The sequence below is a fragment of the Canis lupus genome, chromosome 24 (assembly GCF_048164855.1).
Source record: "Canis lupus baileyi chromosome 24, mCanLup2.hap1, whole genome shotgun sequence".
In the NCBI taxonomy this organism is placed as follows: Eukaryota; Metazoa; Chordata; class Mammalia; order Carnivora; family Canidae; genus Canis; species Canis lupus.
In genome coordinates, this window is record NC_132861.1 from 33,103,003 (window position 1) to 33,126,279 (window position 23,277).

A 23,277-nucleotide genomic window follows, 5' to 3' on the forward strand; every position below is an offset into this window, starting at 1 on the left:
ATTATCCTCCTCTGCTGGCCCAACTCCCATAATGAGGACACAGGTTCTTCCTCTTTCAAGGAGGGCTCCATTCACTTTTCTTTCAGGGGACTCAGGGCCTGTATTTTCCTCCTCTCTTTTGTACAGGAATCCTAATACTTATGCCAGGGATGTGACCACTGACTTATAAGTCCCTTTGCAGTTTCTCCCAAGGCTCACTTGTGAGGAGGGATATACCAGTTCTGAAGTGGGAAAAAAGGTTACATTAACTCATTGTCAGGCTACGTTTATTTTAGGGAATGGAGTTCTCTTTTATTTATTTTTTCTTCCTCAAGCTCCTTTCCAAAGCATTGTTTATAGCTATTGTGTCTTTTTTTTTTTTAAATGGAAATTACTGCCTTTAAGTTAGACCCTTGCAAAAGATCTAAATCTGTCCTGGGGACTAAGGGTTACAAGATAGAACAAGCCTGGGCAGATAATTTATAGTCTCACGTGGTCCAAAGCCAAGCAAGGAAATATGCAGTCCTGATGCAGATCTGAATGAGGCATTCTTTAATCAGAAAGCATCTAGGGGTGCCAGGATCAAGTTCAAGGTCCCCAGCACAGTATACAGGGCTTTTCAAGACCTGGCTCCATCCACTTTTCCAAACGCATCTCTCCATCCACAAGTAAGTTGTCCCCAGGCTCGCTTATGACTTTGTATTATGCCCTTTGCCTTGTGTGATAGTTAATTTTATGTATCAACTTGACTGAGCTAAGGGATGCCAAGGCAGCTGGTAAAACATTATTTCTGGGTGTGTCTGTGGAGAGTGTTTCAGGAAGAGAATAGCACTTGAATTGGTAGACTGGGTAAAGCAGATAGCCTTCCCCAATGGGGCTGGGCCTCATCCAATCCAGTGAGGGCCCAAATAGTACAAAAAAATGAGGAAGGGCAGATTCACTCTTTCTGCTTGATTTGGGACCTCCCTCTTCTTCTGGCTTGGTTGTCAGACTTTGGACTCAGACTGAATGATACCACTGGCTTTCTTAGTTCTCTACCCTGCATATGGCAGATCATGTGACTTGGCTTCCATGAGTGCGTGAACCAATTCCTATAATAAATCTCCTCTTCCATGTATTTCTATGCATCCTACTGGTTCTGTTTCTCTGGGGAACCCTGACTAATACACCTTGAATGCCTTTCTCCACCTCTGAGCTCTTATTTATCTTTCATGAAGCAGATTAAATGTCACTACCCTAGTGATACTTCGCCAGATCCTCTTACAAAGAGTAAGTAACTCCTGTTCTGCTTCCACTTTGTCCACACCTCATGTAGTTGCATTATAATGAATTATTTAGATGTCTTGCTGCCCCAATAGCTTATGAGCTCCTCCAGGATGAGCTGTATTCATAACTGTATATCTAGCACAGAGTAGATTCTCAATAAATGTTTTTTAGTGAAATGAATGAATGAATGAATGAAATATTGATTATTTTGGGTAATTTTGGGTATGCAAGTCTAGCATGGGTTAATTAGGAGCATGGAGAAGGGAATAAGAGAGGCAGAAGACCATGTTCTTGAATAGGAAGATGGGGAGACATCTTCCTATTAAGGTGAAACTTAAAACAAAATTAAGGTGAACTTAATTTTCTTAGTAATTTTGCCTAAGATTTGCTCTGCCTAAGGGGGTTGGCCAGGTGCCTTGTATGGGAAAGAATTCCATTTGACTCCATCTTTGACCATTGACCCTTTATGGATATTTCTTAGGAAGGATATGGTCCACATGACCCAAATCTCAAAATAGGTGTGATCATATTTAGATTTCCAAATTTACTGTGTAATTTATTTAATTCTAATATAGTAATAATACCTTATAATTACATAATACCTTTCATCTTCAAACCTCAAAGCATTTTCTAAACATTAATTGACAGGAAGAGCTCCAAGCATTTGATGCTACTGAATCTATTTCTCTGCTGGGCAAGTGTATGATGGAGAGTTAACTAACTTGCCAAGAGAATGTATAGATTATTATTTTTCAAAAATACTTTTCATTATGGAATATTTTAAGCACAGAGAAATAGAGAGAAGAGTATAATGAACATCTATGTACCTACCACTCAACTATGAAGTCATGGCCAATCTTATTTTATGTATTTCTACCCTCTTGTGATACTTTGATGCAAATCACAGGTATTAATCATTTTCACCCATACATTTTTCAGCATCTACAAAAGACAAGAACTCTTTAAAAAAAAAACATGACCATGGAGGAGACTGGGTAGCTCAGTCAGTTGAGTGTCCAACTCTTGGCTTTGGCTCAGGTGATGATCTCAGGGTCATGAGATGGAGCCTTGCATCAGGCTCCCCACTCAGTGTGGCGTCTGCTTGAGATTCTATGTCTCCATCTCCTTCTGCCCCTCCCCCTCTTACTCTCTCTCAAAAAACCAAACAAAACATGACCATGATAACAGTATCACACCATCGACAATAGACAATAACTTTTAATAGTAAGTATTCAATCTATTTTTAATTTCCAATTCTTGCATAAGTTTTAAAATTTATATAAATTATAAAATTTCAAGATCTAAGTATGGCTCACATATTGCCTTGGTTGATATCTTTTAGTTTTTTTTTTTAACCTGTAGGTTCTTCTTTTTCTTTTTGTAATTAATTTGGTGAAGAAATCAGGTTTTTTTTAAAACTTTTTTTTTAAGATTTTTAAAATTTATTCATGAGAGACACAGAAAGAGATAAGTAGAGACAGAAGCAGAGGGAGAAGCAGGCTCCATGCAGGGAGCCCAATGTGGGACTCAATTCCGGGACTCCAGGATCATGCCCTGAGCCAAAGGCAGATCATGCCCACTGAGCCACCCAGGCATCCCAAGAAATCAGGTTTTGTCCTGCAGAGTTCTCACTGTCTAGATTTTTCTTTCTTTTTTCTTTTTTAAAAAATATTTTATTTATTTACTTGAGAGAGAGAGATAGTGAGAGAGAGTATAAGTAGGAGAGCATGAGCAGGATGGAGGAGTACACGGAGAAGGAGGAGCAGGCTTCCCACAGAACAGGGAGCCTGATATGCAGCAGGATCCCAGGACCCTGGGATCATGACCTGAGCTTAACGACTGAGCCACTCAGGTGCCCCTGACTGGATTTTTCTGATCACATGTTCATATTACCAGTTAACATGTCCTTTCTTCCTATTTCCTGCAAACTGGGAGTTGGACCTAGAAGTTGATCCAGAATTGGGTTTAATTTTTTTGGCAAAACAACTTTATAGGTGGTGGTGTGTTCTTCCATCAGGAGGCCAATAATGTCTGGTTGTATGTTTCTTTTTTTATGTATGTAGTTGTTGATAATCTACGTCTACAATCATTAATGTATTAGGAGTTCCTTCATTGTTTATTAATAGGAATATACCTATAAAGAGAAACTTCATCTACTATCTGGTTATTTTAAGCACAGTTTTGGCAATCCTAAAGTTTGTATGGAACCACAAAAGACCTTGAATAGCCAAAGCAATTCTGAAAAAGAAAAACAAAATTGGAGGCATCATGATTCTGGATTTCAATCTATATTACAAAGCTGTAATCATCAAGACAGTGTGGTACTGGCACAAAAACAGACATATAGATCAATGGAACAGAATAGAGAACCCAGAAATGGACCCACAACTATTTAGTCAACTAATCTTTGACATAGTGGGAAAGAATATCCAATGGAAAAAAGATAGTCTCTTCAACAAATGGTGTGGGAAAACTGGACAGTCACAAGCAGAAGAGTGAAACTGGACCATTTTCTTACACCATGCACAAAAATAGACTCAAAATAGATTAAATGTGAGACAAGAATTCATCAAAATCCTAGAAGAGAACACAGGGAGCAATCTCTATAACCTCAGCTGCAGCAAATTCTTGCTAGACATGTCTCCAAAGGCAAGGGAAACAAAGGCAAAAATAAACTATTGGGATTTCATCAAGATAAAATCTTCTGCACAGCAAAGGAATGAATCAATGAAACTATAAGGCAGCCTACAAAATGGGAGAAGATATTTGCACACAACATATCTGATAAAAGGTTAGTATCTAAAACTTTTAAAGAACTTACAAACTCAACACCAAAAAACCAAGTAATCCAGTTAAGAAATGGCAAAAGACATGAACAGATATCTTTCCAAAGAAGACATACAGATAGCTAATGGACACATGAAAGGATGCTCAGCATCACTCATCAACAAGAAAATACGAATCAAAACCATAACAAGACACCATCTCATGCCAGTTATAATGGCTAAAATTAACAACATAAGGAACAATACGTGTTGGTGAGGATATGGAGAAAGGGGAACCCTCTCGTACTGTTGGTGGGAATGCAAACTTGTGCAGTTTGGAGAACAGTTTGGAGGGTCCTCAAAAAGTTAAAAATAGAACTATCCTATGAGCCAGCAACTGTACTACCCAAAGGATGTATTTACCCAAAGGATGCAAAAATACAGATTCAAAGGAGTACATGCACCCCAATATTTATAGCAGAATTATGAAAAATAGCTAAACTATGGAGAGAGCCCAAATGTCCATCAAATGATGAATGGACACAGAATTGGTATATATATACACAATGGAATATTATTCAGCCCTCAAAAATGAAATCCCGCCATTTGCAGTGATGTGGATGGAGCTAGAGTGAGTGTATTATGCTAAGTGAAATAAGTCAGTCAGAGAAAGACAAATACCATATGATTTCATTCATATGTGGAATTTAAGAAAGAAAACAGATGAATATATGGAAAGGGGGAAAAAGAAAAAGGGAGAGGGGGAAACAAACCATGAGTGATTCTTAACAATAGAGAACAAACCGAATATTGATAGAGGGAAATGGGTATAGGGTGAGCTAGATGGGTGATAGATATTAAAGAGGGTACTTGTGGTGAGCACTGGGTATTGTATGTAAGTGATGAATCACTGAATTGTGCTCCCAAAATCAATATTGCATTGTATAACTAACAAAATATAAGTAAAAAAATATACAGTTTGTGTTAGAAAAGAAAAATGCTTCATTTTCTTCACTAATTATTCAAAATAATGAGTGCATTTTTAGCATTATCCAATAGTAAAAGATTTAATTATTTAATCTATATATTAATATGAATATTAAGGTATAATGAAGGCAAATTTCACTTAAAGTGTATAATTTGATGAGTTTTGATAAATGTACACATCTGTGGAACTCACTATAATTATGAAAATGAACATATAGCTCATGAATCAGGTTTTTAAAGTATTTTATAAGCTGATAAATTTAAACATGTTGATATTTTCAACCACCTTAGGTATTACTCTTTTGAAGCTCCAATGGTTCCATTTTTTGCACAATAGGAGCTTATTTAGGTTATCCCATGGTCCTTTGGAAATGACTCCCATAGTCTTTGTTAATTTCCTTGCCATCTTGTCACGACAGGATGCTCCAGATCTGACATCAACCCTGGAGCCGTGATCCTTTCAGTGGGAAACAGGATGTGTCATATATTATATGATGGTTAAACAGAGCAGCAAAATCCAATAAAATTTTTGGTCTGAGTTCACTGTAGTCAGAATGCAATAGCGCTTTACCAAGCAGCTCTATAATTATGTCTTTTGTTTCTGTAGCTCCTTTCACTGAAGTGTTCAAAGTGATTTTACAGCATCAAATTTATCTTTGGGGCAATCTAAGAATGGAAGAAAAGGTTAGAGAGATTATTATCCCATTTTATAGTTGGGGAAACAGATGCCATTGTGGTTTGTCCATTAGTTTGTAGAAAATGGAGTACAAGTTTGAATTGAATCCACCTTCCTATCCGGGAAAACAGGGATTCTCATCTTGCTGCTAGCCACCCTGGCTTGAACAACCTCAGATAAACTTTTTTTTTCTTTTTTAAATAAATAGGGGATAAGAATCATTAAGCAATCAATGGGAAAGAAGGGAAATAAGAGTTTTTCCCTTTCTTTTCTGTTGCCTTCTTCCCTTCCTCTCTTTTTTCCTTCCTTCTTCTTTTTTTTTCTTTTTTTTTTTAATTTAAACATCCTCAATGTCTCTCCTAAGGAGATGAAAATATATGAGGAATGGAATGAGAAATCAGGGAATTGCAGGATCCTGGGCTTTGAAGAGCCCCTGTAAACCTCACAAGCCAAGCCTCTTTCATCCAGATAGCACTGCATCGAGGCTAAATCCAGATAAATGGGCAGCTCTCCTTTTAGGCAGATGCAACGAAGTGTAGTCCACTGTGAACTAAATCAATTTAGACTTACAAAAGCAAATCCCAAAATAGCAGCCTGGAGTTTATGAAAATGAATCCAAGTCTGAGTGCTCTGGGAAAAATAGATGACCAGGAATAGACCGTGCTGCGAAACCATGAGAGCGCTTTGCAGCTGCAGCTTCCATTTCGCTGTGGTCCTCGCTGAGGAAATGAGAAGGTAGCCTACTTTGTGCTAACGAAAGAATTAACGATTCCATTAATTAGCTTCATGGATTTTCTTGGCAGCTTCAATGTAGGCCATGGAGAAATATTATGGATTCATCTTCCCTAGAGGTCTTTAAAACTTGTGTAGTATCAGAGAGAGGATCAGAGGCTTTGGAGACTGGGCACAGGTTGTAGGAGCTAGAAGCACTTTATGTAGCATCCAGGACAGTGTTTCCCAAACTGGTTCCAGGAAGCAGTAGTGTTCTAGGGAAAATGGAGTTTCATGGTAAAATAAGGGATATAAGGCTATATTGCTGTCTCAAACATTCCTCAAGCATATCATTATCTTAAAGGCTTTTAGAAGTTCTGCAATAAATATCTTGGTCTCTATTTAAATCTGTTTTTTTCGGATGTATTTGACCATGGAATCCTCCACCACTTCTTTTGCCCTATGCTGTTAACATATGGACATGAATATACCAAGAGACAGTAATATTAGAAATGTTGATATAGTCCCTTCTACAGATGAGGAAAATAAGGACCAGGGAGGTGGGACAATGTATTCGGGAGTCATAGTGTGAGTCACTGGGATCCAAGGTGAAATAGAGGAGAAAGTGGGGCATTTGGATGGGGCAGACCTGGGTTCAAATCCCGGCTTCATAGCTGTCCAACTATGGGATCTTGGGCAATATCTTAATTTCTTCTGAACCTTGAAATTTTTATTTGTTCCTTTCTTTAAGATTTTATTTATTTATTCATGAGAGACACAGAGAGAGAGGCAGAGACACAGGCAGAGGGGAAGCAGGCTCCCTGCAGGGAGTCTGATGCAGAACTCAATCCCATGACCCTGGGATCACGACCTGAGCCAAAGGTAGATGCTCAACCACTGAGCCACCCAGGTGCCTGGGGGGTATCCTGGAATTGTTAGCTGTGAAATGTGTTGTGAGTTGGTGGTTCTATTAGAGAATAAGTCTGAAGCTCAAGTATCAGAACAAGGACAACAGTGAGATAACTGAAATCTCATGGATGGGGGCCTGGGTGAGTTATGGGATTGACTCAAGACTAGAATCAGGACAGTGAGCGCTAGTTTACTAGGAGGAGGAGGTGGCAGGGGCTGGGAACCAGACAGGACTAATTGGTAGTTCCCCACTAGGAAGTAGATTAGAAGGTAGAGACAATGCTTCACTTTCAGACGGCACAACACCCGCTTCCTCTTTTACCCCACGTTACAAACTGAAGCAGCTGGACTGGAAAAGGGGGAGGTTGGGTAGGAAGTAGCCTAACACAACGGTGAGAGATGATCATTGTTCATCTTTGTTCTTTGTTTCTTTGCTAGTGAAAGCTTGAGGTATTTTACAGTGTCACATACTAAGAATGGTGATTTAGGCTTTATTAATTATAAATTAATAGCAATTTGCATGGATAATTATGTTTCATGCTCTATTAGGCTTTGGATAAATTATAAATAGCCTTTCTGGGGGAGTTGGGATATTTTAAACTAGGATGAGGGTGTTGCAGCATGATCTCCCCTAAGGCAACCTAGTGCTTATATTTACATGGTAGGTTTTCCCATCCTGCTTATCCTGGGGAGTGTTCTCCCACAAAACAGGCCTTATGTGGGTCAACTCCCTTCCTTTTTTTTTTTTTTTTTAAGATTTTATTTATTTATTCATGAGAGATACAGAGACAGAGAGAGAGGTAGAGACAGAGGCAGAGGGAAAAGCAAGCTCCATGCGGGGAGCCTGACGTGGGACTTGATCCTGGGTCCCCAGGATCAGGCCCTGGGCTGAAGGCGGCGCTAAACTGCTGAGCCACCCGGGCTGCCCCCCTTCCTATAAGTTCCTACAGCAACTCTGTAGCTTGCTTCCTCGAAAGCACTCAAATAGCATGGCAATGATCTATGTGTCTCTCTCCCCTCCCCATCCAGTGTATGAATACTTTAAGAGAGCAAGAACTGAGTTTCATACATCTGTATCCTCCTTCTGCCCCCAGGGTAGCGCTTGCTCCAAGTCAGTGCTTAATACCTGTGAATTGAGTGAATGAATGAGAGTGAACAAAGGATGCTCTGCTCTTTTTCACATTCTCCTTATTCAACCTCCATAGATCATTGTTTTTCATTTCATTTTATTTCATTTTATTTTTTAAAAGATTTTATTTATTTATTTGAGAAAGAGAGAGAGCAAGAGAGAACATGTGAGCATGAGTGGGAGGAGGGGCAAAGGGAGAAGCAGAGTCCACACTGAGCAGGGAACCTGATGCTGGGCTCGATCTCAGGACCCTCGGATGATGACCTGAACTGAAGGCAGACAACTTAACCAAGTGAGCAACCAAGGTACCCCTTGTTTTTCATTTTAAAAATAATCTCCATTTCTTTTTTTCCAGCTGAGATATAATTAGCACATAACATCATGTAGGTTAAAGTGTACAACATGATGATTTGATACATACATATATATTTGCTCATATGTACATATTTTATACATATGATCATATATCTATATATTTAGATGTTGCAAAATGGCTAGCAGAATAAGGTTAGTCATCACTTCTATCACTTTGCAAAATTGCCATTTATTTTCTTCCCGTAGATCATTGTTCTTTTACAGATGGAATCCTCATTCTTATTTTACAGTGGAAGGCAAGGAGCCTCCCCTTTATATAAACATGCCAGAATTAAGTATATCTGAATGAGTATCTTCTCTCCTACAGCATCCTCTTGGCATGCTCAATGCTTGTGGCAGAAGTGACTATTGCTGTAGATGTCGGTGTCAGAGGCACCTCCTCTTACCTGTCCTCAGTGGTCATAACTCTGTGTCATTTTACAGCAGATTTCATTTTTTGACATCAGTTCCGAGTCATTTGGAGTGAAAGCTGGTAAAAGAAACTGAGCGACCCTACTTGAGAATGTCATTTTAGTTTCAAAAGAAAGTCTTAGCTGACACAAATCAGAGGCAATCCCAAGGAGAAATTCCAAACACCTTGTGAGCAATGATAATGTCAATAGAATAAGTATATAGACTTTAGTGGTCATTTAGATTCATAAATTCTGAAGTTGTGGTGTGAAAAATCCCTTTAGCGTGGAATCAAACCTTTCAGAGCTGGGTTCAAATAACAAATGAGAGTGATAAATTCAAACCTTTGAAACATACTTTCTTTTCTGGCCAGGCCCCAGTTCAGCCTCCCAAGCTGGTTCCCCTACAGGCACTGATAACATCGTGGGCACCTCCAGAGCTCTTCCTGGCATTGTTCTGGGTGTCATTGATGTTAAGCAAATGGGGAAGGAAACGCAATCCAGAGCTCACAAAGCTAAGGGGAACTGATTTTCAAGTTCATGACTTTCAAACCTATGGTACAAAAGCATATGCATGTTAACTAACTAGGTATGTGAAGATGAAGTTATTGCTCTTGGATTCGTTCTTCCCTTTCAATGGGGGATGCTTGTTAATTAATGTTTTTGAAACTTATTTTATTGCATGAAGAGGCTTGTTCTCATGCATTTTTGGTTTAATGCCTTCCTTCATGGTTATGTGAAAATAATGTGTAAATAAGTCTCTGGAAAATCAAAGGTCTCATTAACTCTGAGCCTATTTCATCTGGCAAATGTTTATATTAAACACTTGTGTGGGATGCCTGGGTGGCTCAGTGGTTAAGTGCCTGCCTTCAGCCCAGGGAGTGATCCTGCGGTCCCAGGATCGAGTCCCACATCGGGCTCCCTGCATGGAGCCTGCTTCTCTCTCTGCTTGTGTCTCTGCCTCTCTGTCTGTGCCTATCATGTATAAATAAATAAAATCTTAAAAAAAAAAAAAAACCCAAACACTTGTGTGTTCCAGGCAGTGTGGTAGGACCTTGGAACAGAAGAGGAGCAAGACATGGGGCATACATTAAAGTAGTTCACCACTGGATAACAGGATTTACAAGTACACAAATAAATGGCAGAAAAAAAGTGCTAGAAGAGCAGTGTGAACAAGAGAACAGTAGTAAGTAGAAGAAGGATGGGAGAAGACATGAGGGCAGAGCGATATTTTAGTTGAGTCTTAAAGGACAGATTAAATCTTAAGTGCATTGGAGATTGTGGGCAGGATGAGAAATTCAGATAGAAGAAAGAGTAAATTAGGAGTTGGAAAATGCAGAGGATCCTGGTGACATGGTGCCCGATCAAGTCTCTGACCATTGAGGTGGGAGTGGGGAAGTAGAGGTATAGGCTCTGAGAGAAAGAATGCCAGAGAATGAATGCCTAAACTGGTTTCTCATGCTCTCCTGACATGAGGTCCCCCTTTCCTTTGCTTTCTCTCAGATCCAAGTGATTTCAGGTACCGTCTTGCAGGTACTGTCTTGTTTTACACACTAATTCATACGAACATGACTTGATTCTTCCTGAATATGTTTACATCTTAAAAGGGAACACTTTAATAACACAATGATGGAACTGATAGAGTTACTTTTTTTACAGGGGAATTTTAAAGATTTATTTATTTGAGAGAGAGAGATAGAGAGAGAGAGAGAGAGATGGGGGTGGGGTGGGAGGCAAGAAGGAGTAGAGGGAGAGAGAGAGGGAATCCCAAGCAGACTCCTTGCTGAGCCCAGAGCCCAACGTGGGGCTTGATCTCACCACCCTGAGATCATGTCCTGAACCAAAGCCAAGAGTCGGCCACTTAACCAACTAAGCCACCCACGTGCCTCTATAGGGGAATATTATACCTTGAGCAAGGCGCCTGTAAGGAATATACTGGTCACAGAAAACTATTGCTGAAGACAATCTCTTCATCACAGTGGGTAAGTGAGCACTGAAAAAAGGGTCTCTCTGCAGAGGTGTGCATTTGGGGGAGTAGAGGAGGGAGGTGGTAGACGAAGGCCTGAGTTGGGATCTTATCTTGGTATCTCCCAGTGAGCTCACCAATAAGCTTTATTCCTCCCTGCTGCTTATTTATGTGTCAGTCTCCCATCTTAATCCTTTCTCATCTTCTTCCTTTAACTCCACCCGCTTTTTCCAGATCCAGCATCGTCATACATCCACCATATGGCATGATGTTATAATTTGGCAAACACCAGTAAAATGAAATCAAACTCTCCTTTACATTGCCCTTTTCTTCCTTTTCCTTCTGTTGCTAGTTGTGGTTCTGTGGGAGGCTCACACAGCTGGTAGCCTGTTGAAGGAGCCATAAAATGATGTAAGATGTCGCTTCGGAAATAAACACATTGATCCTGCAAAATGCCTGAGTTTAACTGTGGAAGGGAAATCCAGCAGAGACCTGAGACAGATGAGTTCATTGTGATTGTGTTATTTGGCATTAAAGCATATTGGTTACGCCATATGTCGCATACCCACTCTCTTGAAGGCATGAAGTATTCCACTGAAATGCATTTTCAAAATCACTAAAGTTATCATGTCAGGGATAAAATTAACACTTTTCCATTTGAATCTTTATAGAACACAATCACTCTGTAGCCTTCATTTTGTCTTCAATCTTCAAGTACATTTTTCCTTTGTTTTAAACTAGAGCAAATTTACAGAAAAGTTGGGGAAACTGTACAAAAAACCGTGTTTCTCCCAAACCATTTGAGAGTAAATTGGTGAAATAATGCCCCGCCATTCCTCTTAATATTTGTTATGGACTGAATGATGTCCCCTTGAAATTATTACGAATCCCTAATTCTTGGCACTTTAGAGTGTGATGAATTAGAAGGTAGGGTATCTATCTATCTATCTATTTATTTATTTATTTATTTATTTATTTATTTATTTATTATTTACTCATTCATGAGAGATACAAAGACATAGGCAGAGGGAGAAGCAGTCTCCCTGCAGGGACCCTGATGTGGGACTCGATCCCGGGTCTCCAGAATCCCAGGACTCAGATCACGACCTGAGCCAAAGGCAGATACTCAACCACTAAGCCAACCAGATGCCCCAGGAACCAGAGCCTTTAAAGAGACATTTAAGTTAAAATGAGGGGATTGGGATGGGCCTAATCCAATGTGACTGGTATTCTAATAGGAAGAAGAAATTTGGACACAGACATGATACAAAGGGAAGATGATGTGAAGACACTGACAGCCGGCCATCTACAAGCCAAGGCTTGGAACAGATCCTTCCCTCACAGCCTTCAGAAGGAACCAACCTGCTGACACCTTGATCTTGAACTTCCAGCCTCCAGAGCTGTGAGACAATATATTTCTGCTGTTTAAACCACCTAGTCTGTTGTATGTTGTATGGCAGGCATAGCAGACGAATATAATGTGGACATTTCCTGCAAACAAGAATATTTGTCCATATAACCAACAATACAACCATTGAATCCAGAGAATTAATACTGATACATTACTACCATCTAATACTTAGCTCTCATTCATGTTTCACGGGTTGTCCCTTTACAGTAAAGGATTCAGTTGAGAACCACGTCTTGCATTCACTAGGTCAGTCTGGAGTGGTTCCTTAGTTTTCCCTTGAGTTTTGTGACACTGGTGCTTTTCAAAATTGCAGGCCAGTCATTTTGTAAAAAGTCCTTCATTTTCATTTGTCTCATATTTTTTCACTATAATATTCAGATTTTGTTCTCTTACAGCGAAGACAGTGTATGATTTCCATTTGTCTTTTTCCAGGTGATGTTCACTTTGTCACTTGATTAATGTGGTATCTGGCAGGCTTATCTTCTGTAAATATTTTCCCTTTACAAATATCAAGTGTTTTGTGAAGAGTTATTTTGAAATTGAAAGTATATTACTCCTTCTCAAACTTTTTCTATCAACATGGGCTCTTGTTTTTTTTAGCACAAAGAGATATTCCAGGCCCATCTTGCAATTTCCCTGCTTTAGGCTTGGAATTGGCTATTTATCCAAGGAGTTCTGGTTGCTTTGAGTGGACAGTGGTATCTACAATCCAAAATTGGGAAAGTAAGTATGGTCATTCCTATATGGGTGTCCCTGCTTTTGTGACCTTTCAGGACAAAACCATAGAACACGTGTGCATATATATATATATATATTCACACACACACACAGTTTTGTTTACTTCTTTATCTATGCATATATCTGTATATCTACCCACATCTGTCTATCTATGTACCTAACTTGAGAATAATGAGTTCACTGATACTGTCAATTTCAATTCACCATTATAGGGCTCTGACTTCCCACACTAGGCTGCCCACTCTCCTCACCTTGCTCAAGGTCTGATCCTCACACTGGGCAGCCCATACCATGGGGATACCCTCCTCCATTGACTTTTCTCCCAGGCTCTAACACCTCAAATAAAGGACCTTCTTATGCAGATGCCCTCCTTATCCTGCTTGGGCTCTGGCGCCTGCAGTGAGAGGCTCTGGCGCCTCTCCATGTATGCACTTCTCAGACTGCTTGGACTCTGAATTCTGCTCAAGTGCTCCTCTACCCTCACCCCTACCTCATCCTACCACCTTCCCTGCCCCATCTAATGGCTTTGGGATTGAGTTGTTCAGGATAGGAAGAGGAAGGGAAAAAGAAGAGAAAAAGGAATCTTATATAAGCTCACTCACTTATTTTACGTAATTTTCATTTTAGTGTACTTTCTATCTTGACCTTGCATATATATGTATACATATTTTTCTACAGTTGTCATAGAATAATATGATTATTTTATATTTAAGGTTAACACTGAAATTCTGATTATTTTTCTACATAGCTTTTATAAAATTATTAACCATAGAAGATGCCTCAAGAAGATAAGCCTTAATTTACTCAATAATTTCTCTCTTATTGGTTATGTTTTTCCTAGTTGTTCCCAGGTAGATAATGCTGTGGGGAACCTCCTCATGAAAATGACTTTCCTAGTCTGTTAGATTAATTTCCTTGGATGATGCCCAGGAGTGGGATTATGTGGTTGGAGGATATGAATGCTTTTGAAAATGTGCAAAGCAGTTAGCTAAGGGTTTAGCACCTAGTAAATCCTCAACACGTTTGTTGAGTCAGAATAAGGACAGCCCTTTGCAAAATTATCGTGCTAACAACAGCATTTGAAGGGTGTTTGTTTTCTTCCTAAACAATTTGATTGGTTTGGATAAGTTGCTTCACTTTTCTAAACCTGTTTCCTCATCTCTAAATAGAGTAATCTGCAGTCGAATTGTACTGCTAACTCTCACCCCCTCTCACGGGAGATGCAGTGGAGTCCTTTCCCTGTAAGTGGCCAAGAGAACTGGTACTGTATCACCCACAGAGCATGTCCTTTGTCCTTCACAGGTACTTCCTGGTGTCACAGCCTCTAATCCTTTTTTTTTTTTTTTTAAGATTTTATTTATTTATTCATGAGAAACACACAAAGAGAGGGAGGCAGAGACACAGGAAGAGGGAGGATAAACAGGCTCCATGCAGGGACCCCGATGTGGGACTTGATCCCAGGACCCCAGGATCACGACCTGAGTCAAAGGCAGACGCTCAACCACTGAGCCACCCAGGTGCCCCCAGCCTCTAATCTTAATTGTCAAATTTCTTAGAATGCCTACTGTTCTATGCTTCCTGCCTCTGTTCCCACTGTCACCACAGATTGTCCTTTAAAGACTGTATTTATTTATTTATTTATTTATTTATTTATTTATTTATTTGAGAGTGAGAGAGTGTGGGCAAGCAGGGGACAGGCAGAGGGAGAAGGAGAAGCAGGTTCCCTGCTGAGCAGGAAGTCTGATGATGATGATGATTATGATGATGATGATGACGACGACATAAGCTCGATCTCAGGACCCTGATATCATGACCTGAGCTGAAGGCAGATGCTTAACAGGCTGAGCCACTCCGGCACCCCACTACCAGATTTTTCATAGAAAATGGCAACTCAAAAAAAAAAAAAAAAAAAAAAAGAAAGAAAATGGCAACTCTTCTCCATCTCTTCTTATCTTGATTGCTGCTTCTTCTTCTTCTTCTTCTTCTTCTTCTTCTTCTTCTTTTTTAAAGATTTTATTTATTTATTCATGAGAGACACAGGGAGAGGCAGAGACACAGGCAGAGGGAGAAGCAGACTCCATGCAGAGAGCCCGACATGGGACTCGATCCTGGGTCTCCAGGCCCAGGCCCTGGGCTGAAGGCTGCACTAAAACGCTGAGCCACCTGGGCTGCCCATCTTGATTGCTTCTAACTCTTTTAGCTATTGTTTTTCTATATTTTCCTCCCTATTTCTAGGTAACATTTTAAAATACAAGTTGCATTGGCTCTGGTTCTTAGTAAAACAACTAGAGTGAGTTTTGTTATTTGTTAAAAAGAAAACAAATATATTAAAGGACTAAGGGACTTACTGAATTTGAGGGCATTCTGGAGAAAATGGATTGAAGCTGAACTTCCAGAAATAGCATCACAGACCACACCGCAGATCGGCCTGCTGAGGAAACTGTGGCTACTGACCACAAAACCACACTGCCAGGTCCATCCTTCGGAAGCATGCCAGCCAGAGGTCTCTCAACCAGTGTTTATGTGGGAGCCCATCAAGGCTGCATGTCTCTGTACAGATAAATGAGTAAATTAAAACTCATGGTGTGGCTCCCCTTCAGCTCACCTCTGCCACTACCCATGCCAGCCCCTCACCAGTGTTAGTTTCACTTTCTTCTTTCAAGTAGGTATGTGTGATTGGTGGAATCAATCTAGCCGCAAGCTTAAATGCGAAAAGTTGTGTGTCATTTTTCTCACAGAGAGCTTGGTGACGCAGTGCGTGGGTGGCATGCAGTCTACTTTTTCCATTAGAATATAAATACTATACTATATTAGTTATAGTATATTAATAAATTGATCATAGTTGTTTTTTGATGCTCTGATAATTCCAACATCATTGCCGTATCTGAGGCTGGTTCTGATGCTTGCATGGTCTCTTCTAACTGCCTTTTGCCTTTAAAGAGTCTTGTGAATTTAGGTTGAAAGCTGGACATGATGTACCGGGTAAAAGATGCCGCAGTAGATGGGCTGTTAGTGTGGTGGTGAGGTGTGTGCGGAGCGTTCTACAGCAGGCTTTTAGTGAGCCTGGCCTGGGGCTGTGAACTTCACACGTGCTTCTCAGTTTTTCCTTCTCGTCTTAGGTGCCATAGGGTGGTTAGAGTCAGTTGGAGTTGGGTATTTCCCTTCTTCAAGGTCAGTTAGGCTCTGACAAAACCCCTGCAGATTACATTCTGGCTAAATAGTTTCTCCTAAAGTTAGGTCTTGTCAAGAATGGAATGTTCCTTTTCTCCTGCTGGAAGCAAGAGAAGAATTTTTTCTGATCTTCACAATGAGAACCTGATAGAGCTCCCAGAGGCAAAATTCACAAAAGTCTTGGGTCCTCTCATGACAGAGTCCCTCTTAAGTTTTACTCTCAGACTTGTCCACTCTGAGCCTCCTCCAATTTATCAGTTACAGTTCAGGTTTCCTATTCTCTGAGCAGTGGTTCTGTTTTTTTCTTTTGGGGGCGGGGTGGGGGTGGGGGTGGGCAGTGGTTTCTGATGAGGTTTCTACCTCGGTGTGTTGTGATTCTTTGGACCTGCCTACCTATCTCTCCAATTTGGGGAGATGCACTTTGCCCTTGACCGCAATTCTCTGATGGATCTAAGAAGACTTGTTGATTTTTAGTTTGTTCACTTTTTACTTGTGAAGACAGCTTGATGACTTCCAAGTGACTTACATGCTGGACCAGGAAATGAAAGTCTCCTGCTGATAGTTTTGGGTGTTCTAAAATATTTCTCTGCCAGAAGGTGACCAATAATGTTAGAAAAACTTCATTCAACATAGCAGATTAATTTCATATAAGTTTAGTAGGTTTTACTTGAGACAGCCTGAAAGACTAGCAATGACATGGGCTTTGGAGTTGGACCTGGTTTGGAAATCTGATGTGAGGGATGCCTGGGTGGCTCAGTGGTTTAGTCCTGCCTTCTGCCCAAGGCGTGATTCTGGAGTCCCAGGATTGAGTCCAACATCGGGCTCTCTGCATGGAGCCTGCTTCTCCCACTGCCTATGTCTCTGCCTCTCTCTCTTTGTGCCTCATGAATAAATAAATGAATCTTAAAATAACAACAACAACAAAGAAAGAAACCTGATGTGATGTCTGCTTGTGTGATTTTGGACATATTACTTACTCTCTCTGAGTGTCAGTTTTCTAATACATAAAATGGAGGTTGGATTATATTCCTTATAGAATCACATTACTACTGTTATTTTTATTCCTAATTTAGAGAATAGGAGGGAGCTGGGCAGGATAGTAAGGAAGTCTCTTCCTCCTTTACTGTATCCTTAATTTCTGTTGTGCCCTGCTCTACTAGTTTAGTTCTAACAGTAACTGTCTTTACTACCTCTTCTATTTTTCATGTTAAGCCTTAAATGTCATCCTTGTCTCTATATAAAGATAGAATCTATTGGGCTATGGTGTAGTATTACATTCTTCATGACCATCAAGGAAACCCTGACATAGGCATCTTGTCTGTAAATTGGTGATTTCTGTTTCCAGCCAATTTTCTCTTCTGAGTCACCAGAATAATTTGAAACTCCCTATTTGTTCCATTGGTACCATGCTAAGTAGCACTGGATTTCAGTGACCATGACAGTAGTCAGGACATTACTAAGGATGGAGTTGGGTTAGGCTATAGGAATTCCACAGCTTCTTTGCCTTGCTAAGGTCTTGCTAAGTGAAGTACTCAGACTCTCAGTTCCTCATTATGAATATTCTAGTACACACCCCGATGAGTACATTCAATTTGTTTCTAGTAATCTTTCCTTGGCAGATGAGCTAAAAGGTCAACTGTTAATTAAGGTGGAGCAAAAATGAGGTGAGCACTGGCTGAGTCATGGGTTGGGAGTTGGAGCACTTCAAAGCTGACGATGGTTGAGTCCAAGTAAGTTGGATCTATTTCCTCTGGTTGTTATTTCCAAAGCCATGAGAAGAGAAGGAAATGAGAACCAAGAGGAGAAAGAGCAGGGATAAGGAGAGGAGAGGGAAAAGGTTAAGGAGGAAATAAATATAAGAAGGAAACAAAATTTTATTGAGTGTTCCTCACAAATCAGTAACCATCTTATGCATTTCATGCTCTTGCTCCTTAGAGCCATCCTATAGAGTAGCTATCACTCCTGTTTGTCCAGTGTCTGCTTTGTGCCACGTGCTATGTGATGGGCCTGGTGATGTAATGATGAATATTTCATTCACATCTGCATGAACAGGAGGTATTGACAGTCTAATTGGGGATTCTGACATTGAGAGTTTCCATACAGGGCACTAAGTGCCTTGGGTTTGTATAAGGACAATGAAGAGTTTTCATACAGGAGTGATTAGTATTGCCTGGGGAAGTAGGTCTGGAAAGAACAAGGTACATGTGGAGAGGATCCTCTAAGTGGGGGGAGCAGTATGTGCAAAGTCATGAAGGTATAGAACATCATCATACAAATTGTTTTAGCTGGAACACAGGGAGTAGAGGGGGGAGAGGCCTGATCATGATGGGTACTCTGGGCCAACCCACATTTGTGCTTCATGTTGAGGGGGGGAAATAACTCAGCAGAGGAACAACTTGGGAGAATCTGTCTTTTAGACAAGCTCCTCTGGCAGCATCTTACAAGATGAGTTGGAAGTTGTTGAGAATGAAGTGCAGGCAATTCCAGAGAAAGTCTGTATAAACAGTCTAGACACAGACTAATAATACATTTCTGAATAAGATATTGAGGATGAGAAAAGTCACAGACTCCAGTGACCATTATAAAATAATAGAACTTAATGTGAAGCATATCTTAATTAAGTTGTTTTTAATAAAATAAAATTATAGAACTTAATGACCGATTGGATGGTTGTGGGAAGGATGAGGGAACTTTAAGATAACAGTCAAACAGTGGGTAGGGTAATTGGGATCATTGTGGCCCCCTACCTTGTGTTAGAAATTGGTGCTGGCAATCACCCTTTCCTGCTTCTCTACTGCAGTTGCCAAGGAAGCAGCAGTGACAAGATTGTTCCTATTGGAACCAGTACTGGGGCTGGAGCATATAGATGAGGGTCTGCCTCCTCTTCCTTTGAGTCTCAATATTGGAACATCCTACCTAGATGTGGGATAGAAGGGGAAAGCTGTCCAAGTCAATTTGCCTGTCCAACCACATTCACAAATGAGATGGAAGAGTAGGAGAGTGGAGGATACACACAATTAGTTTACAGTAATCTCATGCCACCAGCCAATGTGCTTCAGTCTATGTCTTGGATTAGGACCAATCTGTTTTGTAACTTTTCCACTTTGAGTGCAGTGGGTGGAAAAGTAGGAGGCAAATGAAAAAAAGGAACAAGAATTTCCTCTTCTATATCCTGGAGAAGAAGTATGGGAGAAACAGGCTTGATTTAGAGAGATGATAATCGTTTCATTTTTGACATGCAAAGTCTGAGATGATGGTAGAAAATCCAAGTAGTAAAGTCCATTACAAAGTCAAAAATAGGATTTTAGAGTTCAGGAGGGAGGTCTGGGCTAGGAAAATGGGCTATTGTATTACCAGAAAACAGGTGATAGTTGAAGCCTTGTCTGTGGTTTACAGCAGGGGACAAAGAACAAACACCTGGAACATGAAATTTAAGGGACAGATGAGGAATGTGAGTGCTGAGAAATTAATGGGTAGGAGAAAAACCTGGAGAGTGTGAGGTCTGGGGAACTACAGGAAGAATGTCCTCAAGAAGAATTGTCAGTAGGTTGTAAGGACAAATAAGGAGCATCAAGAGAATGGCTTGGAACAGCTATGAAGAAAAGGTGGAGAGAACAGAAACAAGATGAGTAAAAAGCATTTTCAAGCTGCCATGAGAGCACACCTGAAAATGGAACCCCATCAATCATGGTGCCAGTCACCATGAAAACGCCATTTCAGCAACAGTCAACTGTCAGATTACTAGGGTTGGGGATTTTCTGGGTGAATGTTATAGGAGGACAAAAGGACCAGGAGCTGAAAATGTTGGGTTCCAGTTCAAAAGAGAAGATGAAATTTTGATTGGGAGACTCTAATAGCCTTCAGAGTTCAAGCGACTGTCTTGGGGTGTCTGTGAAATTAAGAGAGTAGACTAGAAGGTTGGTAGTGAGAAGGCAGAAAGATAAAAGGAGGCTGTGGTTGATAGACTGAAATGCTGGGGTTTAAGTTTCCAGAGGTAGAACTGCTCCTCATGATGATAAGGGCCATTGTGGACATGGGAGTAGATTGTAGAGGGGGAAGAGGGTTGAAGTTTATTGTCATTGAGGTGAAGAGACTAAGAGGCTAGGTTATTAGATGTGCTGCCCATGTGGAAATTGAATTCATTTAAGAAGACAACAGATCTAAAGTGGAGAGGAAGACAATCAGGTATCAAGGTGCTCGATGAATATAGAAGAATGATGCTAGCTTTGGTGGATTGTTAATTAGAAGGGTAGAAGGAAGAGTAACAAAATGGCCGGACTTGAAGAAAAAAGGGATTTGGCACAGGAGAAAAAAAAAATGTCTTGATAGCATTATTAGAGACTTAAGAGAATGCTGATAACTACCTTTGGTGTCCCTGTAAGGGAATGAGCAGCCTCCATGGAAAAGGGAATTAATATCCTCAGGGAAGAGACAGGAATGAAATAGTCAAGGAATTAGAGAGAATATTACAGAAAGAGAGTATCATCCTGGAGATGGCTTATATTGCATATGGTGTTTTTGGTTTCCTTGACTTTTTTCTATTAAGTGTTATTAATATATTGTTTAAATTATTATGACTTGGGCAGCCCCGGTGGCGCAGCGGTTTAGCGCCGCCTGCAGCCCAGGGTGTGATCCTGGAGACCCTGGATCGAGTCCCACGTCAGGCTTTCTGCATGGAGCCTGCTTCTCCCTCTGCTTGTATCTCTGCCCCTCTCTCTCTCTGTGTGTCTCTATGAATAAATAAATAAAATATTTAAAAGAAAATTATTATGACTCTAGAATAAAATTTAATTTCTGGTGTTTGAAGTCCAATTTTGTTCTTTTTTTCCCCTCCAAATTTTCATAGTTATTATCACTTAGTAAAATTATTTCACTGTTATTCTAACAGAAATTGCAATAATGTATATAATGGACCTTAGAACAACACAGGCTTGAATGGCACAGGTCCACTTACTTGTGGATTTTTTTTCTTCTCCTGTGAAAAGTTTTATTGTTTCCATTGGATCCATGGCTTGGGAGAGGCCTCCAGGGTGGTTAAAAAACCTGCGGGGTAGCTGCAGGGAGAACCTCAGGCCTAGGCCCTGGCACCAGGGGGATCCCAGTGGGGCCCCTCAAAGAATGCTAGGCTCCTGAGGCTCCTAGGTGTCCTGGAGGGCAAGGCTTTCCAAGAGATACTCATTCAGCCCAGCCTAGGGGCCAGCCTGCAGAAGTTAGCCAGGGGGTCACCACCTTCTTGATGGGTTTCACCTGCTTACTCAGGAAGCAATTCTCCAGGAAGCTACAGAGATGAAGGTCTGAGTGGTCTTTGGATCCCAAGGCATGCAGATCCAAAAGGGCCTGCTTCAGGTTTTCTCCAGGACCACCAGGCTTCCATGGCATCCAGGGCTTTATCCCACTCATCTTGGAGTAGCTTCTGCATGTTCTGGAAATGGATGCAGCCCTAGGCTAGTTTTGCATCTTCAAAGGATGCTGAGTGTCCTCATTTTTCTCCTCTGCCAACTCTTGGAAGAAGTGGTCCACACCCTCCAGAGCCAGATCCCTGTGGTCAAAATAGAAACCCAGAGAGAGAAAAGTGTAGGAAGCCTGAAGATGCATGTTGACCAGGCGGTTGATGGCAGCTTCCAGCCTGGCGGAATGATTCTGATGAATCTGGGAGCTCACGGTTGATCAGCAGTAAGGAGCTAAGCTCAGAAGGTGGTGTTGGCTGGTTTCGGAGGCAGAGCATGGCTGAGAAGATACCTCTATAGGTTCTGACTAGAGGGTGGTCAGAGGCTGAAAGAAGGGGTGTCCCTGGGTCTGGTTCTGTCCAAGCAATTTTGAAGCAACAGACAGATCCAGGAACCATCAAGCACATTGCCTATACAAGGATTTTTATAGTGCAGTGCTATAAATGTAGCTTCTCTCCCTTATGATTTTAATAACATTTTCTTTTCTCTACCTCACTTTATTATAAGAATACGGTATATAGTACATATAATATACAAAATACAGTGTTAATCAACTATGTTATCAGTAAAATATCAGCTATTAGTAAAGTTTGCAGGAAGTCAAAAGTTATGTGCAGATTTTTGATTGTGTGGAGGAGTCAGTGCCCCAACCCCTTGTTGTTCAAGGGTCAACTGTACTTTAATCTGGGTCTAATTGATACTCTCACCTTTTCTTGTAGGTCAAGTTCTCTGGGAAGCAGACTCTGAGAAGAAGATTTGTACGTAGTAGGTTTATCAAGAAGTACCCTTGGGGGGTGCCTGGCTGGCTCAGTTGGAAGAGCATGTGACTCATGATCTTAGGGCCATGAGTTTAAGTCCCATGTGACATGTAGAGATTACGTAAGTAAATAAAACTTAAAAAAAAAAAAAAAGAGGAAGTACCTCTGTGGACATGAAGGAAGTGGTACCAGGTAGAGCAAGGGGTTGAACTGTAATGAAGTCATGGACAGGGGCCTCAGCTGAGCCCAGGAGAGTTTGAGGGCCTAGGATGGAACTTCATAGTTGCCTGTTTTCCAAACTATTGTCAGAATGATCATATCATCTTATATTCTCAATAGCAGTAAATGAGAATTGCAGTTCTTCCATATTCTTTGCTAGTACTCAGTGTGCTCAGACTTTTTAATGACCAATGATGTCAAGCATCTTTTCATGTGCTTATTGTGTTTCTCTTTATAGATTTACCTTAATTCGGGTTATTTCTAAAAGATATTTATTTATTTTGTTGGGTTTTCTAGGTACACAAAACATGTGTAAGTTGTGCTATTTATCTCCTTTCAAAAATACTGTCTTGGTTCTGTTTTTTGTTGAGACTTAACGAA

General features: G+C 40.6%; 1 long non-coding RNA gene across 6 annotated transcripts in view; it reads left to right on the plus strand.

The window, feature by feature from the left end:
* Positions 1-22,860, plus strand: part of LOC140615992 (uncharacterized) — a 44,839-nt gene extending 21,979 nt beyond the window's left edge. For 2 of the 6 annotated variants that reach the window (XR_012016508.1, XR_012016510.1), the window contains 4 exons: positions 11,505-11,563; positions 12,391-12,554; positions 13,164-13,286; positions 22,639-22,860. This is a non-coding gene — a long non-coding RNA (uncharacterized lncRNA). The remainder of the gene's footprint in view (positions 1-11,504; positions 11,564-12,390; positions 12,555-13,163; positions 13,287-22,638) is intronic. The other 4 variants (XR_012016509.1, XR_012016507.1, XR_012016514.1 and 1 more) reach the window with 3 other exon arrangements.
* Positions 22,861-23,277: the final 417 nt, after the last annotated feature.